We start from the raw sequence: 13,315 nt of genomic DNA on the forward strand, positions 1-13,315 counted from the left end.
TTCACATTCTTTTCCATTGTTTGATTTTTTTGGATTTGCTTGACTGATTCTTCTTGTCTCCTCGAGTCATTCAACTCCAATTGTTCAATTCTGATTTTCAGTGAAGTATTTTCTTCACTCACTTTTTAAAAATCTTTTTCTAATTGTCCCATTGAGTTCTTTTGTTCTGTGGAATTTTTTTCCATTTCGCCAATTTTGTTTTCCAGTTCACCAATCCTATTTTTCAAGGCTTTTACTTCTTTATCCACTCTCTCTTTAACTGACTTTTCCAGCTCTTTTGCCAAGCCTCCCTCTCCTTTTCCCATTTTTCTTCTAGCTCCCTTGTGAGAGCCTTTTTAATTACTTCTATGAGGTTCATCTGTGCTGAGGAACAGATGATCTCCTCCTTTGGGGATTCACCTGGGGACTGTCTGTTTTTAGTCTCCTCAGGATTTAGAGTCTGCTCTCTATCTGTATAGAAGCTGTCAAGGGTTAAAGTCCTCTTCAGCTTCTTGCTCATTCTGTCTAATAATCAAAGACAAACTAGCAAAGAAAAACAGAAAAAACTGGAGTCTTTCTTTGGGGGAGGGGCTGGGTGGTGTTACCGAGCTTCCTCTCCAGACTGCGAGGGGTAGCAGTGAGGCACTAGCCCGACTGTGCTGCGCCTGCACTCTGAGATCCCAGAGCGTGCTGAGTCACTGTGGGGAGTGGGGGGGAGGGTGGCCAGGTCCTGAGAGACTCCAGCTGTTTGGGGTTGTATTCTTCACCCCCGGTGTTTTTAGCTTCTCTGCTGGGCTGCTGACTTGCTGCCGGAGCAAAGTGTCTAATCCTGTAGTCCGCAGAGACGGCTGCGATCACTCCCCACCCCCTCTCCAGTCTGCTCCCATGCTCTCACTGCCGCTGCCCGCCGCCTGCGCCCGATCTCAAACCGTCCCAGCCCTCCAGTAAAGACAGACTTTTCTTGGCGAATCTCAAGGATGGTTTCTCTTGGTTACTATTTGTGGGGTTTTTTTCAGTCAAACATTAATTCAGAGGCTTGTAATGAAATGGATAGTGAGAGAAAGCGTGGAGCTACACAACTGTGTGCCTCCTCTCTGCCATCTTAACCAGAAGTCCGATGCAAGACAATTCTGAAGGATTTATGATGAAAGGGGCTGTACATTTCTACAAAAAGAATTGGTGGAGCCTGAAAGCATATCAAAGATACATTTTCTTTCTTTTTAATTGTTTTTCTTGTGGGGGTGGGATGGGAGGAAAGGGTGTGGACTCTGTGTTTTCTTTCACAATATGACTTACATGGAAAGGTGTTTTGCTTGACTATGCATTCATAACCTATGTCAAATTGCTTGCCTTCTCAATGAAATGCTGAAAAGAAAGTGTATTCCTTTCTGTCTCCATTACATTTTCTCCAGAGATCTATCATATCTAACTTTTCTAGTATTCTATTTACCTCTTTGACTTCTTTCTTATTTATTTTGTGGTTTGATTTATCTAATTCTGAGAGTGCAAGGTTAAGATCTCCCACTATTATAGTTTTACTGTCTATTTCTTCTTGCAGCTCTCTTAATTTCTCTTTTAAGAATTTAGATGCTACACCACTTGGTGCATATATGTTTAATATAGTGCTTCATTATCCATGCTACCCTTTAGCAAGATATAGTGCCCTTCCTTATCTCTTTTAATTAGATCAATTTTTGCTTTAGCTTGATCTGAGATCAGGATGGCTACCCCTGCTTTTTTGACTTCACCTGAAGCATAGTAGATTTTGCTCCAACCTTTTACCTTTAACCTGCATGTATCTCCCCGCTTCAGGTGTGTTTCCTGTAAACAACATATTGTAGGATTTTGGCTTTTAATCCATTCTGCTAACCGCTTCCTCTTTATGGGGGAGTTTACCCTGTTCACATTTATGGTTAGAATGACCAATTCTGTATTACTTGCCATCTTGTTAACTCCGGTTTATGCTTTTCTCCCTTCTTTCCCCTTTCCCCCCTTCTCAGTATTAAGCTTGTGAGCACCACTTGCTTCTCACAGTTCTCCCTTTTTAGTATCCCTCCCCCCACCTTAGAGTTCCTCCCCCTATCTTACCCCTTTCCCTTCCAGTTTCCGTATTCCCTTCCACTTAGCTTATTCCTTCCCTTTTCACTTTTCCCTTCTCACTTTTCAATGAGGTGGGAGAAGTTTCACCATAGATTGAATATGTCTTAAGATTTTTCACTTAAAGCCAATTCTGAAGGCAGTAAGATACCCACTATATTCATCCCCCTCCATTCTTTCTCTCAGATATAATAGGTTTCCTATGCCTCTTCATGAGATGTACTACCCCCACTTTACCCTTTTTCTGGTACAATGTCCTTTCCACATCAATTTCTAGAACAAGGTATACATGTATTCTTTATACATCTATATAGTCGAAATATAGTTCCCAAGATTAATCTTTACCTTTTTAGATTTCTCTTGAGTTCTATATTTGTAGATCAAACTTTTTGTTAAGTTCTGGCTTTTTCATCAGAAATAGATGAAATTCGCTTACTTCGTTGAATGTCCATCTTCTTCCCTGGAAAAAGATGCTCATTCTCGCTGGGTAAGTTATTTTTGGTTGCATACCAAGTTCCTTAGCCTTTCGGAATATCATATTCCAGGCCCTTCGATCTTTTAATGTGGATGCTGCCAGATCCTGGGTGATCCTTATTGTGGCTCCTTGATACTTGAATTGGGTTTTTCTAGCCGCTTGCAATATTTTTTCCTTCGTCTGAGGGTTCTGGCATTTGGCCACTATATTCCTTGGTGTTTTGATTTTAGGATCCCTTTCAGTGGGTGATCGATGAATCCTTTCAATGTTTATTTTTTCCTCTGTTCCTATGACTTCTGGGCAGTTCTCTATGATAATTTCCTGGAAAATAGTGTCCAGGCTCTTTTTTTCATCATTTTTTTCTGGAAGTCCAATGATTCTCAGATTGTCTCTCCTGGATCTGTTTTCCAGGTCTGTTGTCTTCCCCAGAAGGTATTTCACATTCTTTTCCATTGTTTGATTTTTTTGGATTTGCTTGACTGATTCTTCTTGTCTCCTCGAGTCATTCAATTCCAATTGTTCAATTCTGATTTTCAGTGAAGTATTTTCTTCACTCACTTTTTAAAAATCTTTTTCTAATTGTCCCATTGAGTTCTTTTGTTCTGTGGAATTTTTTTCCATTTCGCCAATTTTGTTTTCCAGTTCACCAATCCTATTTTTCAAGGCTTTTACTTCTTTATCCACTCTCTCTTTAACTGACTTTTCCAGCTCTTTTGCCAAGCCTCCCTCTCCTTTTCCCAAGCTTCCCTCTCCTTTTGCCAAGCCTCCCTCTCCTTTTCCCATTTTTCTTCTAGCTCCCTTGTGAGAGCCTTTTTAATTACTTCTATGAGGTTCATCTGTGCTGAGGAACAGATGATCTCCTCCTTTGGGGATTCACCTGGGGACTGCCTGTTTTTAGTCTCCTCAGGATTTAGAGTCTGCTCTCTATCTGTATAGAAGCTGTCAAGGGTTAAAGTCCTCTTCAGCTTCTTGCTCATTCTGTCTAATAATCAAAGACAAACTAGCAAAGAAAAACAGAAAAAACTGGAGTCTTTCTTTGGGGGGGGGGGGGGGGGGTGTATGTTACCGAGCTTCCTCTACAGACTGCAGGGGTAGCAGTGAGGCACTAGCCCGACTGTGCTGCGCCTGCGCTCTGAGATCCCAGAGCGTGCTGAGTCACTGTGGGGGGGGGGGGAGGGTGGCCAGGTCCTGAGAGACTCCAGCTGTTTGGGGTTGTATTCTTCACCCCCGGTGTTTTTAGCTTCTCTGCTGGGCTGCTGACTTGCTGCCGGAGCAAAGTGTCTAATCCTGTAGTCCGCAGAGACGGCTGCGATCACTCCCCACCCCCTCTCCAGTCTGCTCCTGTGCTCTCACTGCCGCTGCCCGCCGCCTGCGCCCGATTTCAAACCGTCCCAGCCCTCCAGTAAAGACAGACCTTTCTTGGCGAATCTCAAGAGAAGCCTCTTGGTTACTATTTGTGGGTTTTTTTTTCAGTCAAGCATTAATTCAGAGGCTTGTAATGAAATGGATAGTGAGAGAAAGCGTGGAGCTTATGCAGCTGTGTGCCTCCTCTCAACCATCTTAACCGGAAGTCCGATGCAAGACAATTCTGAAGGATTTATGATGAAAGGGGCTGTACATCTCTACAAAAAGAATTGGTGGAGCCTGAAAGCATATCAAAGATACATTTTCTTTCTTTTTAATTGTTTTTCTTGTGGGGGTGGGATGGGAGGAAAGGGTGTGGACTCTGTGTTTTCTTTCACAATATGACTTACATGGAAAGGTGTTTTACTTGACTATGCATTCATAACCTATGTCAAATTGCTTGCCTTCTCAATGAAATGAGGAGGAAAGGAAAGAAGGTAGGGAATCTGTAACTTAAAATTGAAAAAAAAAAAAAAACAAAATTGTTTTTATATGTAATTGGGGGAAAATAAAATATTAAAAATAAATAAAACAAAATCTTGATTAAAAGAAAGAAATGTCAGCTTTTCAGGCTAATCTGTCCATATGCTCTCAGCACTCCAGAGGCTAGAGAAAAAGGAACCTTGGTGCCCCACTTTACATAGAGGAAGATAGCAGTGCCTCTTGCAAAAGAAACTCTTCGTGCTGTGGCTTTCCTGCTGGCTACAAAAACCAAATAGGGAAAACAGAAAAGGATCATTCCTTGATTGTATGTGATTGTGAAAAATGGCAGATGTTTCATGACCCAAATCTTTCCAGCCCTCCTCACAGAAGAGACTTAGTGATGTTCCCTCATCTTGTAGCATCAATTTTCATGTATTCTTTTTCCCTTTCTGCTTGCTAGGGGCTGAGACCCCATTACCCCAGTGGTATGTGAAATTTCTTTGCTAATTGTATTCAGTCATATTAAAGCTTTACTTTTAAAATACACAGTCCCTGAAGTTATCTACCAATAATGTACTAAAATTCAATATCTGTGTACTAAAACTTAATGATCTTAGAGATTCCCAGTATATCTGAGATGGAAGCTTGAACCTGTTGAGGTATACATATCATCCCAAATTACCCCTACCTTAAACCCAGTAATCCTTGACAAATCCAGAGGGAGGTAGAAAACAAATTGCATCAATTCTATAGTTGGTCAGTGAAACAAAAAACCAGGGGATGCTAAAAAACCATTTTCATGGTATCCAAGTCATGTTGTACTATAAAATTCTAGTTATATAATTTTGCCTACTGGAATCATCATAAAAGTTAATTGAATGGCATAATTTGGTATAGTAGCAAGAATTGTTCTTTTAGCCTTAACTGGACTGTCTGTTATATAAATCCTTTATTAAAATCTACTAGGCCAGAAATATTTTAGTATAGCTGAAATAAGGAGGAATAACAGGAGGGTACATATAACTCCTTTTGAAATGTGGCAAAAGCAATTCTTGGTAAACACTAGAATTACAGACAAGAAGCTATTCCAGGTTCACTTGCCTGAAGAGGGGGATTAGATTTGCAAATAATACTGAAAAGCTCAGTAAGTAGCATCACCCTTTGTGCTAAGGAATGCTTTTTAGGACAAGGAATCCCAAATGATAATCCCAGCTCAGCTGTTGCCATGTGTCCATGCTATAAAAATATCATAATTTACAGTTATCTAATGCTTTAGTGTTTGCAAAAATGTGTTCTTTATAATTGCCTATTGAAGAAGGTATTTTATTATTCACATTTTGTAGATGAGGGAAAATGGAATAAGTATGTATATAGCACTCACTAGCACTCACTATGGGCTAAGTGCTTTTTACAATTATTATCTCATTTGAACCTCAAAAGAATCCTGAGACAGAGGTACTATCGTGATCATCATTTACAGAGAAGGAAACTGAGAAGTGAAGTGCTCAGAATGCTATAACTAGTAAAGTCTGAGGCTGAATTTGAATTCAGGTCTTCTTGATTTAAGGAGGCAGCTGGATGGCTCAGTAAATAGAGCCCTGGGCCTAGAGTTAGGAAAACCTAAGTTCAAATCCTGCCTCAGACACTTAATAGTTATGTGAACTTAAGTCATTTGCCTTTCATTTGTCTCAATTCACTGGAGAAGGAAATAGGAAACAAGTCCAATATCTTTGCCAAGAAAATGCCATGGATGACATAGTCTTTGTGATCATGACTGAATAACGGCTTGGAATGATATCCCCTAAGCTACCTGCCAATCTTTTTTGTGATCCCAGATTGGATAACTACGGCTCTGAAAGATTGTGACTTGCTCATTCTTAAACAGCAAGGAAGCATCAAAGGTAGCATTTGAATCCAGGACATTTCATCTAATCAGCTACAAAGCAAGATGCATAATTCTGACTGATTTTACAAGTGTCTGGGAGAAATCTTCCAATCCATGCTTCAGAAGGACAAGACTTCATCAGTATGAGTACCAACAGAAACTAAAGTCAGGATGCAGCAAGAAACAGAGTGTGAGACTAAAAAATCAGAGGAAAGGCCCCCATTAAATCCTCACTCTGTTACTTACTGGCTGATTAACCTCAGAGAAGTGACTTCACCTCAGGACTTGAGTTTCCTCCAGTATAAAAATGAGGAATTTGGATGAGACATCCTCTGAGTTTCCTTTCAGTTCTCCATCTAGGATCCTGGAATCCCTTCCCTCTTTACTAGACAGTTTCAGGAGTATAGCTTTAGTAAACTTATTCCATCTTGCAATGGGTTGCATCTTTATCTTCCTCTACCCATCACCTAACACATTAGCCTATCAGTGAGATTGTGAGTTCTTTCCTTGAGAGAAGAGACTGGCTTCTGCCTCTTTTTGATATCCCAAACACTTAGCACAAGGCCTGGTTTATGGTAGGCACTTAATAAATGTTGATTGAGTGACATAATAGTTGCTTAATAAATGCTTTCTGGTTGGTTGGTTTCTCATCTCTGCCTCCTTGGTTTCTCTGGTTTCCTTCAAGTTCCAGCTGAAATTCCATCTTTTAGAAGAGATATTTTCTTTTTTCCTTTAATTCTAGTACATTCCCTCTTTGATTATTTCCAATTTATATTACATATAAAATATTTGTACATAATTGTTTGCATTTTGTCCTCTTCACTAGCCTGTGACCTCCTTGAAGGCAATGATTATCTTTTGCATTTCTTTGTAGCCCTATTACTTAGCACAGTAGGCACTTAATAAATGGTTATTGACTAACTCATTGAATCATTAAATACCTGAATATTTAAATGGCCTAATTTTTTAGATTCCTTGAATGAACAGGAGGTGCTGTTATGTTAAAGGGAGGTTAGCATTTTACTTTAAATAAAACTTTACAACAAATAAAATACAAAACAGTCCTTCTTTGCATTCAAGTTGCCTTGTCTCCAGAGGAGAAATGACTGAATCTTTCTACCTATATGTTCTCTAGGAGTCTCTTATATTACCACCACCACCACCACCATTACTAACACTACTACTACTACTGTAGTATTATTATTGTTACTACTGGTATCACTGGTACTACTACTATTACTACTACCACTACTATTAGTACTACTACTACTGCTACTACTACACTACTAAAGCTACTGCTATTATTACTACCACTACTACTACTTTAATACTACTACTACTCCTGCTATTACTACTACTACTACCACCACCGCTGTTACTACTACTACTGCTACTCTTACTACTGTAATATTATTATTATTACTATTGGTACTATTACTACTACTACTACTGTTACTACTACTGCTGCTGCTGCTGCTACTGCTATTACTACCATCACCACCACCAATACCATTGTACTATTATTACTATTACTATTGCTACTACTACTACTAACTACTACTACTACTATGATGGCAACTACTATTACTGCTATTACTGCTACTACTACTACCACCATTGTTACTACTACTATTACTGTTACTACTACTACTACTACTTTACTATTATTACTATTACTATTGATACTATTACTACTACTACTACTACTACTACTACTACTACTACTACTGGTATTATTACTACTACTACTACCACCACCGCTGTTACTACTACTACTGCTACTCTTACTACTGTAATATTATTATTATTACTATTGGTACTATTACTACTACTACTGCTACTACTACTGCTGCTGCTGCTGCTACTGCTATTACTACCATCACCACCACCAATACCATTGTACTATTATTACTATTACTATTGCTACTACTACTACTAACTACTACTACTACTATGATGGCAACTACTATTACTGCTATTACTGCTACTACTACTACCACCATTGTTACTACTACTATTACTGTTACTACTACTACTACTGTACTATTATTACTATTACTATTGGTACTACTACTACTACTCCTACTACTCCTACTACTGGTATTATTACTACTACTACTACCACCACTGTTCCACTGTTACTACTACTACTACTACTACTACTGCTGCTGCTGCTGCTGCTATTGCTATTACTACCACCACCACCACCACTTCTACTGTACTCTTATTACAATTACTACTGCTACTACTACTATGACTACTACTACTTTTTCTATTACTGCTACTACTACTACCACTATTCCTCTCAGGCCAGATAGGTGAATCCATTAGTATAAGAAGCTCTCATTGTGAAAAGTCTCTTCTTCAGTATGTACCAGCAACTCACCATTTGAGAGAGTTCTCCAGGAAGCCTGAGAGTTTAAATGGCTTGTCCTAAGGGGAATAGTATATTTCAAGATGTGACTTGAATCCAGGTCTTCATAACTCCAAGATTAATCCTTAATCCACTATGCCATGTTATCTGTCATTTCTATATTTTAATAAAATGATCACATCTCCTCCTCTATGATTTGGCAGCCAAGAATCATATGCCTTCTTGCCACCTCTCTGACAGATGATATGTTTAGATCCCATGGAGTTGACTGGGTAAGTTGTGGGTTAAGCAAAGTCAGTTTTCTTTTCTTTAAAACACAGGCACAATGTTGGCTATAGTGTAGGGGCTGGATGAACTGACTTGGCTTTGCCTACTTAAGCAGTTCTCTAGAAAATGGGAGCCAGGAGAGGAGGGAAAGGAGGTAGCTTCTAAGTGATTGGTGTTCACAGCAGTTCATTATGAGATCCAAGTCCACACTGGAGCTCGGAACAGGGCCTTGGGGAGCAGTCAACCACTGCATAATGTAACAAAAGGGTAAAATGTGATTCTGGGGGCTGAAGACAAAGGCATTTTAATTTGCAAAGAGCAGATCTGGGAAAAAAGCCATTATGGATTTCCCACATTGTCTCAAGGCTCACTGTGTTATTGTTGTTCAGTCATTTAAGTCATATTCTACTCTTCATGACCCCATTTGGGCTTTCTTTGGCAAAGACACCAGAATGGTTTGCCATTTCCTTCTCCAGCTCATTTCACAGATGAAGAAACCAAGGCAAATGAGGTAAAGTGACTTTACTCAGGATCACATGGTTAGTGATGAGGTTGGATTTGACCTCAGAAAGGTGCCTCCTGACTCCAGGCTCCACACGTGATCCACTAGCTGCTCAAAAAAGGCTTCATTATATTTGGTATAAAAATAGGATCTCATAGAACTATAGCTTTAGATCTGGAAAGGACTTCAGAGATCATACAACCAAATTATTTAATAGTTTCCTAAACCGAGGCTCAGAGATATAGAATGATTTGCCCCCAATTACTCAAAAAGAAACAACAAAGTTGATGTTCAAATTCAAATCCTTTGACCCAGTGGTCATTCCATTAAAGTGAGGCAGGTGACCTTGCCCAGCCCTCCCTCACTTAAATCCAACTTATTTGCATTTCATGGCCTTACCTCCCTATGTCATCTTGCTCTTTGAGAATGAAGGACAAACAACAAATAAATCACCATCATACTGCTGTACTTTTGCCTATGTGGACTATTCTCATAGTTATCATTGCACTTTAATCTCATATGTACCCACTGAATTAGACATTACCGTTTCTACTTCAGAGTAGAAAGGGGAGAAGGAAAATTGAGCCATAGGATGTGAAGGACCAAGATTAAAGCCCAGGTCTCTTAAGAACACTTCTCATTCTGCCACATTTTTCCTTTTGAGGGAACCATCTTTCTCTCTCTTTAATCATGTCAGGCAGAAGCAGCATTGCCTGTGATAGATCAACTAGGACAGGTAGAAGGGATGGTAAAATAGGGAACTAAGAAGTAGGATGGATAACCTTAGTTATGTCTTAAGTGACACTTCTGAAACATTTCAATTTATTATCAAGCTTAGCTGGAAATTTTTAAAGAAAGGACTTCCTGATTATTGGCATGATTGGTATTGCCATGTATTCCTTAGGAATCCATAAGTGATCAGAATAATTCTAAAGATTGTCCAGAAAAAAATAGGATTATGACTTTATAGCTGTAAAGCAATTTACCCTCTCATATTTTCTTTTGATATAATAATATTTTTTCCAATTATGTATGATTGTATTGTTTCATATGATGCTTAAAGACAATTTTTGCTTTCATTTTTATAAGATTTTGATTTTCAATTTTTTTCTCTCTCTCCCTCTCTTCTCTTTTTCCTAAAATCATAAACAATTTGATATAGGTTATATAAATACAATCATGTAAAATATATTTCCATATTAATCAGTGTTATTAAAGAAGAAACAAACCAAAAATGAAAAAAAATCCAAAAAAAGAAAGAAAATGAAAACAGTATGCTTCAATATATATTCAGAGTCATTAGTTCTTTCTTTGAATATGGATGGTATTTTCCATCATAAGTCCTTTGTATTTGTCTTGCACCATTTTGTTGTTGAAAAGAGATAAATCATTCATAGTTGATCATCCCACAGTATTGTTACTATGTACAATGTTTTCCTCCTTCTGTTCACTTTATATCAGTTTATGTAAATCCAGGGCTTTTTTTTTTTAATCTTCCTGCTTATCATTTCTTATTGCATAATAATTTTACATTACACTAATGTATACCATAATTTTTCAACTATTCCTCAATTGATCAGTATCCCCTTAATATCCATTTTTTTTTTTGCCACCACAAAAAGAGCTGCTATAAATGTTTTTGTACAAGAAGGTCCTTTTCCCCTTTTTTGTGATTCCTTTGGGATACAAATATAGTAATGGTATTGCTACATTAAATGATATGTACAGCTTTGTTGCTTTTTGGATATAATTCCAATTTGTTCTCTAGCATGGTCTAATCCCTCATTTTATGATGAAGAAACAGACACAGAGAAATTAAATGAGTTGCCCAGGATCACAAATCTGCTAAATTTTTGAGGTGGGGTTTGAAGCCTGGTCATTCTCCTAATTGGAATTCTGGTGCTAGACTCAGCTATCTCTCTTGATCTCATTTTTCTCATTCTTTTTTCAAGACTGGATTTTTTTGTCCAAAGGAGCCACAGAAACCAATATTGATCTTCTGCTCTCCACAAAAATCTATAGTTGGTTTTATTTCTATGCAATTGGAAGGGTTCCTGCTCTACATATAGATTAGTTGTCATTCAGGTGCACAGCAGTTGTGGAAAAAACTGATCAATTGTCCTACTAGATTTGCTGGAATAAGTCTGATACCAGTAGAGAGGAGACTAGGTAGTAATAACAATAATAATAAATAATTTTTTTAAATAATAACTTTTTATTTACAAGTTATATGTATGGGTAATTTTACAGTATTGACAATTGCCAAACCTTTTATTCCAATTTTTCCCCTCTTTCCCCCCACCCCCTCCCCTAGATGGCAGGATGACCAGTAGATGTTAAATCTATTTAAGTATAAATTAGATACACCATAAGTATACATGACCAAGCCATTATTTTACTGTACAAAAAGAATCAGACTCTGAAATATTGTACAATTAGCTTGTGAAGAAAATCAAAAATGCAGGCAGGCAAAAATATAGGATTGGGAATTCAATAATGGTTTTTAGTCATCTCCTAGAGTTCTTACCCTGGGCGTAGCTGGTTCAGTTCATTACTGCTCCATTGGAACTGATTTGGTTCATCCCATTGCTGAAGATTGCCAGGTCCATCAGAATTGATCATCATATAGTATTGTTGTTGAAGTATAAATAATAAACAATTGATGTTCATTTAGAATTGTAAGTCTTAAAAAACATTTTCTTCACAACTTTCAGTGATAAGTGATGAAAGTCTTATTATCCTCCCTGTTTTAGGAATAAAAACATAACTTTAGAGAAGTTTATGTGATTTGCTCTTGCTCTCAAAGCTAAAAAGTGTCAGAGCTGAGATTAAAACATCAAGTCTGGTTCTCTTCCCATTGTACCACTGCCCTAAAAGAGAGAGTTAAGAATATGGTTACAAAGCCTATAATTTCCAAAATGAAATTGTTATAAATAACCCAACAAAGATATTCCTTTTTGCAGTACCTTTGCAAAAGTAGCTAGGTGATTTTAAAATGTTTAAAATGTTAAAAAAATATTATATTAAAAACACCAAGTGATTCAGTAGATAAGAGTGTTGGACTTGAAATCAGGAAGACATCAGTTCAAATCTTGCCTCAAGAACTTATTAGATGTATAGATCTGGGCAAGTCACTTAATGTCTCTTTGTCTCAGTTTCCCTATCTGTAAAATGGAGATAATAAAATCATTTATCTCCCAGGATTGTTATGGGGATAAAATTAGATAATATGTCTATACACACATACGCACATATATATGTGCGTATGTGTGTATATGTATATATATACAGAGAGAGAGAGAGAGAGAGAGAGAGATGACTGAAACTCTTGAAGTGATATGTTAATGTTAGCTGTTATTATCAAGTGTATACTTTCTCCTTTGGTAATTGAGTTAGTTCTAAAGATTTCCAGATTGCTTTCTCCTAAAAACATGAGAGTACCTAACTAAATGAATAAGAATTTGACGTGTGTATTTTTGGAACAAGGAGCAATTTGGAGAAGGACAGAGCCCCAAAGAGGTGGAGTAATAGGAGAACTTTAGACAGCCAAGAGGGTTCATGAAGGTACCTGGGGAGCGGCCAGGAAGGGGAGAAGATGATAGAAAAGGAAATGGGATGGCACCTGTCTACTGCATCAAATTAGTCTCTACTCTGTGGATGGCCAAAGCTAAACAGAAAAGGCTAGAGATAGGAGAGTCAGGAATCAAATAGAAGTTTAATTACAAAGTTAAAGAATTCTTCCAAATTCATTTGCAAGAAATGGCTTGCAAGTGAAGTCCTCCTTCACCTGCTAATTGCAGGGGTAGGGTTTTTAAGCATGAAAATCACAAACAGTTAGACCATATACAAGCATTCTTGGTTCTAGTAAACAGTCTCCAAATTCATGGCTGGACTACAGCAAACAGTCCC

The 13,315-nt window shown here is 37.9% G+C and overlaps 1 protein-coding gene across 1 annotated transcript in view; it reads left to right on the forward strand.

Annotated features, from left to right (window-relative positions):
- Positions 1 to 13,315, forward strand: part of GPR12 (G protein-coupled receptor 12) — a 120,422-nt gene that overhangs the window by 67,452 nt on the left and 39,655 nt on the right. The window lies entirely within an intron of this gene.

Source organism: Antechinus flavipes, chromosome 3 (genome assembly GCF_016432865.1).
Source record: "Antechinus flavipes isolate AdamAnt ecotype Samford, QLD, Australia chromosome 3, AdamAnt_v2, whole genome shotgun sequence".
Lineage (NCBI taxonomy): Eukaryota > Metazoa > Chordata > Mammalia > Dasyuromorphia > Dasyuridae > Antechinus > Antechinus flavipes.